We start from the raw sequence: 6,940 nt of genomic DNA, 5'->3' as shown, positions 1-6,940 counted from the left end.
CCTTAATTGTGCAAGTGCTTAATAAGTTAAATAGATACCAGTAGATACTTTATGAATCCTAAAGGGAAATTAAAATGTTACAGCAGCCCACAAAGTGGTAAAAAACAACAACAATGAGATTTTTTTTTTTTAAAAGAAACAAATGCAATTAAAGGCTAAATTATGTAGAATAACTAAACAGACTAACTCAAATATAAAAATAAATACAGAAATAGAACAAACAGAATAGTTCAGGTAATATTAACACAGGTAATATAGATAAGGTAATCTATAATTAGTATAAGATAGTATATCATTTTATAATACTTTTCAGTGAAATTAACTATAATAACATTAAACTCTGTAAATTCTAGAGCCTTTGAGGATCTTGGATTATAATCTTAGTAAATAATACACAGTTATACGTCACCTGCAGTGATGAGACACGCTGACTCAGGGGCAATAAAGGTGCTGTTTTGTTAAAAAGGATGGGGTTGGGTGATTCTTTGTGACAACCCTGATATATCTGTACTCCCCATTCAGCCAAAAATATTTTAAATGAAACTATCCTGCTTAAAATAATAATCCTGTTTTACTGCTTTTTTTGCCCAAAAGCTTGCACAGCATTACCACCAGCTAAAGTAGCAGCTTACAATGAGCACCTGAAGGTTGCATTTTTATTCCCTTAAAATCCATATTTGCATTGTGGTTCTGTGGTCAAGATGGTGACCCTAGATTTGTGAAACTCTCACGAGATATAAATGTGTTGTTTCTTCATTGTGCTCGTTGTACAAAATAATGATGTTTTATGATGTGACTATACGATGTGGTTAATGTCTGGTTGGGTTTAGGCACAAACAACACTTGGTTAGAGTTACGGAAAGATCATGGTTCGGGTTAAAATTGGATTAGGGTTAGGGTTAGGGTTAACCCTCTCACGTGATCCTTTGCAGATCTTTGTTTACCATTCAGGCACGACCCTTCTTTGTCCATGATTGGTGCTAGATTGGATCCCTAACCACACTGACGGGAGTTCGTCCCTCCAGCTGAACATAGCATTTACCATTACCCATCCTTCTTGTTTTCTCTGCTTCTTTATTTGAAGGAGACTTGGTCTCTCTCAACAGTTTTGCAGCCCTCAACTGGAGCTGAATGGGTATGACACAGTTAATTAAGAGTCCAAAATATGACTATATCCTTCTAAAACTGCAGGCTGGTTGCTTGAATAATTGTTACAATCAATCTTCCCTTGTGCTATACCATCAAACAAACAAAGTAACACAAAAAGCTATACTTCAACTTATGAAGCTGGAAGCTGGAAATTACAGTGATTGTAGATTTTCTGGCCACAGCTGTCAACTAAACTGACTTATGATACAGTATATTTTCAATCAGTCATCAGTTATTAATATTCAAAGCTAAATACATATAAAGCAGACTCAACTAAATTGCATATAGTCCACAATGATGTACAAGCAATGCTGCATGAAGTATAAAATACTGAAGAATAAAATAAACTGCATGGCCTGGGAGAATAGGCTATAAATTGTGTGTATTAAGTTTACACAAAAGAAAATTGAGCTAGACAGCTCTGACCACAGTGTTTAAATTAGTGTCCAAGTGGGATTTGAGCATTCCTTCAACTCAAAAATAATCAATAGCTATTCCATGCCAAGTTATCTCAAAATTAGTCAGATGATTACAGATGTGAGAACAATGGAGGTGAATTGAATTTTGTTTGTGTTGCTCACACCATTTAAAAATGACATTTTTTGTGATGCGAGATGACACATTTCGACAGCAACAGAAACAGGGTCCCTGTAATAACCATCAGAACTCTCTCTCACTGTAATGGGTTTTGAGAAAGTGATAAGACAGATGCAAGCTATGTTCATGATATTGTAAATCAGCTCAATCAAGAAGCAAAAATGAGTGCTGGATATGGTAGGATGCCTTGATACATTTTATTCATGCTGTTCATACTGACAAACTGCAGATGATGACACACTGATGCGGCACAGTGAGACTTTGCAAACAGTGGAACATTTAAATAATGATGAATAACACACATAGCCACATGAATAAACCTGGGTGTGTGTATATATATATAACATTTAAGAAGAAGGTCAAATGATACAGATTGTCTGCTACAGTGGAAAAGTCAAGTTGTGTGCAATTGAGTAGCTACCTTGAATGATAAAGCAGCAGAAATCCTTGGTACAAGCAATCAAAAACCTCACTGAAAGCATGCAGCCTCCATCGCTGTCAACACAGATGTGATTGGTGAGGTTCAGTAGTGAACACAGTGATGGCAGTAGTAATGTGAAGAATGTGGAGAAAAGAATTTGCTTGGAGCTCTGCCCATTTTAACACCTGCACACACCTGGCAGCACTTGGAGTGTCACATTTGGAAAGCACAAACATTTTTGTCTGGAAGCAGATTTTCTTACTTCTATCAGACTTATGAACAACATGTGTGAAAGAGTATGTATTGGCCTTAAGGTTTGTCTGTCTTGTACAGCGCAGTACACTGATGTGGGCAGGGGAGTGGAGTGAGCAGGAATGCCAGGCATGCTGCTTGGCACACTAGTATGCTGATATGGGAACTTATAGTTCCTATAGGTGACACCCTCAGCATTATCTTAAGAAGCTTCTGTGTCATTTACAGCCCTCAAACAGCTGCAGAGTGGGAAAAGATATTTCAAAGCTCCCCTGGTTTATGAAAGTAAAAGTCACGTTCATTTTCTCCAGAAACACAATCAGTACAGAGGCACTGAACAACTGTATTAGGAAATATCTCAATCTTTGATTTTTTAAAAAGGTGGAAGGTAGAGGCAGCATGTGGATATGAAAATGTTAGTTGAGAAATTAACTGTGACGTCTAAGAAACATGCAATCACAGCAGCACTCATTTTACTTTCATATTCTGGATCAGTTTTGGATGAATTCAGCAACTGTGGCACCATGTTTTGTTCACAACTGCAATGACGAAGCATTTTGAGTTTGGTACAGCTTTGATTCGCCTCTCACTGGCTCTTCTCCATAGAGATGGCAGCTGAGCGTCATGGATATTGTAGTATTTAGAGCTATCCGCCACACCAAATTGACATGATTTCTCAGAAGTTAAGTTGAAATAATTAAAACTGCTGGGACATACACCTATAGGCTGTCATCAGTCATTAGGGCAAACCCACTTACCTCTCATTTTAAAAAAGTTTGAGGCAGCATCATCAGTCATTCAGACTGGATGTAAAGATGGGCATCACTCATTGGTTTGCATTAGATGTGGTTTGAATCTTGAGTTGCTGTTTATGGTCAGTACCATCATTTCTATTTGGAGCCAAAACCTTCCAAATAAGAAATGTGAAGTGTTGCCTTTCATGGTCTTGAAACACACACCACTAAGCCTAAATGAAAACTAGATTTCTGGGAACACTGAGCGGTGCACACTTGGTGCCACCAAAGCTAAATATTTCTAACGGGGCAGGTATGGTAATCAATATAAAAACTCACCAAAATATTCCATGACAGCATCATATGAGGGTCTTGTTAGTGTAACTCCTGGACCACAAACACAGCAGCAGTTTATTCTTTAAACAAAGGCTCCGAAAGTCATGAGCCGTCAGTGTGAGGTGGGGAGAGCAGCAAGTGAGCAAACTGTCAATCACAGCTTTCAGTCAATGTCCACAGTGTCAAAGCCTCATAAACCTTAAAATAATATCAGTAGAGTTTAGATATTATAGGGCATTATTAGAAGGGTTTACTGGATAAGTAACCTTACGTTATTGTTTGAAATATTCTTCTCCATGTCTCACTTTGGGGGTACACTGACCCACAGACATATAGACATGGATCACCACACTATTTAGAACATTTTCAACCCAATAGAAATGGCTGATCACCAAAGATGGACGAGGTCCAGATCAGGACATGGGATTGCAATGGAGGGTTGAATGATGTAAATCTATTTGGCTAAACTGCCAACATGGGTTTAATGTGTGTGAATAGGTCTGAATATTGGAAAAAGACCTGTCTTTAACCAACATTTCCCGAAGAAAATGAGAATTGCTGTTACAGGGCATTGATATAACCCAATTTTCCACACCACTGTTCCAAAGCCTTTGTGTAGAGACTTTGTGAACAGAGTCTTAGTACTCTGTATGGTGTCATTGACATGAATAAGCCCCACTACATTCAAATTAAACCTTTCATGGACCAGGCTTATAAAGTGAGACGTTCCAGATTAGGATGAAATGATGAAATATCTCCTCTTGGGGAATCAGGGTCCGGGGCGACAGAAAGGACCATGACTGACTCCAGGGGACCAGAACAATCTCCATTATCCAATGGCTCCTTGCCCACACTGGGGCTATCGGTATCAATGAAAAGACCTCTCCTTCATCCCTGTTAGCGTAGCAGACTCAGGGGCATTGGGGTAACTACTTAGAAAAAACTTGTGGTCACCCGATTTTCAGCAGAACATCGTAGTCCTTCAGGGAAAATATGTTATATAGTGAGAAATAGAAGCATCAGACTTTAACGAGGGGCTTAATTGAACTAATTGCTGGAGCACACTAAAAGGATGTTGTCTTTTCCATCCAGCTAAAGGTATTCTGATACCTCGTAAGAAAATCCAGAGTGCCTCCAGAGCGTCTGACATGCCAACTTGTCACTGTTGTCAGCATCATCCATCAAGAGAAAACTGAAATCCATCTCATCTCCTTACAGTAGCTCATGCCGGACATAATCAGCTTAATGTAATCCCTGAAAAATTCCACGACAGGGGTTCTTGTTTGAAAGACTAGCCTCTTGTAGTTATGTTGGATAGTAATGGCACCCCAGATTTGAAAAAATACTGTTTTATAAGGCTAAAATGTGTCAAAATGCCCACTGAAATATTGATGTTTCAAACTCCCATAATTTATCCACTATACAGCTAAATAGCATATCCTGTATGACTATTCTACATATATATTTGTTGGTGTATATTTTTGGTTGGTTTGGTGATTCACTGTCATATGTTCTTTTTATTGTTTTGGCATTATAAATTAATTTCTACAAGGACCTTTTTTTAGTGTTTTGGTTCAGTGTTTTTAAGTCAAAGCCTTGTGCCTATCTGTGTACAACAGGAGGTAGCCGAATGCACTTGTGGACAAAATCAAACGTGCCAGTAGTCTGTGCCAGTGAATATCAGCCCAATTCAAAGCACTGCCTGGCATAATGATAACTTTGAGAAAGCATACCTCTTAGTGAGACACCACAACAAATTTCTGAAAAGGGGGCAGTTGGCTTTGAAGAAAATGTTCAGACATAAAGTCCCATCAACCAGGCATGGGCATTGAAAGGATGACAGCTTAATGGGATTGTGAAGTTTAACTATGAGATGCAGAGTGTATTTTTGGCAAAGCAACGAAAGAGATGCTTTGCTAACAAAGAATGTGACACAACAATATGGCTAACACCTTGTTTACAGTTCAGCCTGTCACAGTTTGATCTGCCACATGTCACGTGGTATCAGAGATGACATGTTAGCATGGGATGAACGCATGTAATATGTAAAGTTATCCCTGTGTAGTTTTTCCACTGACTCATGGATATAAATTCCTCTTTGAACTGGATGAATACCCCCCCCCCCCCCCCCTACAAATAGGCTATGACAGCATACCTCAAGGAAGAAGATTAAAACCCACAGCATTATTTTGCTGGTGTCTTGTGAAAATCCTGCATCTCAGTGTTTCAGGAACCCTAAATGTAAGAAAAACAACCATAATTTTAGTTTGATTACAAAAGATTTGTAACATTATCTAAAAGCCTTTGAGGTTTCATGAGCCCAAATGGTAAAATAATGTTTTCAACCCATTAACAAACGTGATCCTGAAACATGTCTTCAAATATGACAAATCCTCAAAGACACAGTTACCCAAAAGCAATACTTTAACCTGCAGTATTAACTGAATATTGGGCCACTCAGGAGCAGCAGACACAAGCTGTATACCTGACATTGACATATCATCACCTTTTTAGTTGATGTGTCAAACTTCGTTAGCAAACAATTGCTTATTTAAACATCCAGCAGTTACGGAACAATTTCATTTGGACTCTGGTTAATTTAAGTCCAATAATCACTTTCTTTTAGCTCTGTTTTCGCTCTCTACAAACTCCTTAGGGAAGTTATTGGCTCATTAGCTGCTAAATGCTCCACTATGTTCACCAGCAAGTCGCTAACTGTGACCGTTTGCTGTTTGGTGCTGAGCAGGAAGTGTACACTGAGTTTTTAGAGCTTTTTCTCTGTAAAAAGCTGCCTGCTGTGGCCATCAATGACACTATGAGAGTGCTGAGAGTGAACCAAAACAAGAAAGTTGCTACATGACAGCTAAGCAATGAGCTGAAACTCACTGTATAGCTCCATGAAGCTGAGGGGAGCTACAGAGTCCAGTGATAGTTTGATCAAATGATTATAATAAATACAATTACAATTTTTATAATAAATATCGATTATAGCTGCTTTACAAAAAGGTGATACTTGTATGAACACACACAACAGTTATTTTCATCATTGATTAATCTGTGGAGTATTTTCTCAATTGAGCAATGAATCATTTGGTCCAGAAAATGTCAGAAAATAGTTGCCCATTACTATTTCCGAAAAACAAAGTTGAAATTGAGTTTTCTTTAGTCTAACTAACAGTCCAAATATTCACATAGAAGCAAATATTCACATTTGGGAAGCTGGGAGTCATGAATTATTGACTTTTTTAAACAATTACTTAACTGATTATTATAAAAGTAGTTCAAAGTAGCCAATCAATATAGACAATATTGATAATGGCTATTACACAGCTAATAATATAAGCTCTATCATTTTGATTGATGGATTTGCAGTGACTCAGAGGAACATAATTTAAAACAATTACTTAAAACTCTGACTAAAAGGAGCAATAGAACTAAAAATCTAACTACA

The sequence above is a fragment of the Scomber scombrus genome, chromosome 14 (genome assembly GCF_963691925.1).
Source record: "Scomber scombrus chromosome 14, fScoSco1.1, whole genome shotgun sequence".
NCBI lineage: Eukaryota > Metazoa > Chordata > Actinopteri > Scombriformes > Scombridae > Scomber > Scomber scombrus.
This window is presented reverse-complemented; position numbering follows the sequence as displayed.